Consider the following 648-nt stretch of genomic DNA (forward strand, 5'->3'; position numbering starts at 1 on the left):
ATGTTGTGTAATCATTATCTTACATCAAAGGTGTAAAATGCGCCTCCTCAGGTGATTCCTTTAAAGACGTTCTTCGTTAGATTCCCTCACCATTTCTATCGTTTATCAAATTATATAAACTCTACGATTACTATAGAATTCCTGAGGTATATCCAGTAGCAGGAGCATTTCCGCTGTATGATAACGTCAGATGGCCAATGACTGTGGATGAGCTTTGCATAACAATCTACAAGGTTTTTACCCGAATTTTACTTACCTACACACACACACACACACACACATATCACCGTGATCACCGTGACCGACCAGGCTATCAGATGTTGCTACACATCGCTGGTCACAGTGCGCTTCGCATTGTTTTAGCCATCAAGTGACGCCACCCCGCTCGCTAAGTGAGCAGGCCAACAGAAGAAAGAGTGAGAGAAAGTTGTGGCGAAAGAGTACAGCAGGGATCGTCACCACCCACTGCCGGAGCCTCGTAGTGCTTTATGTGTTTTCGCTCAATAAACACGCACAATGCCCGGTCTGGGAATCGAAACCGCGATCCTACGACCGCGAGTCCGCCGCCCTAACCACCGAGCCATTGTGCATCCACACACGCACACACACATATATTTGTCACTGCACACCTTTCACAGTTTGTAGATC

This window comes from Octopus sinensis, linkage group LG6 (assembly GCF_006345805.1).
Source record: "Octopus sinensis linkage group LG6, ASM634580v1, whole genome shotgun sequence".
In the NCBI taxonomy this organism is placed as follows: Eukaryota; Metazoa; Mollusca; class Cephalopoda; order Octopoda; family Octopodidae; genus Octopus; species Octopus sinensis.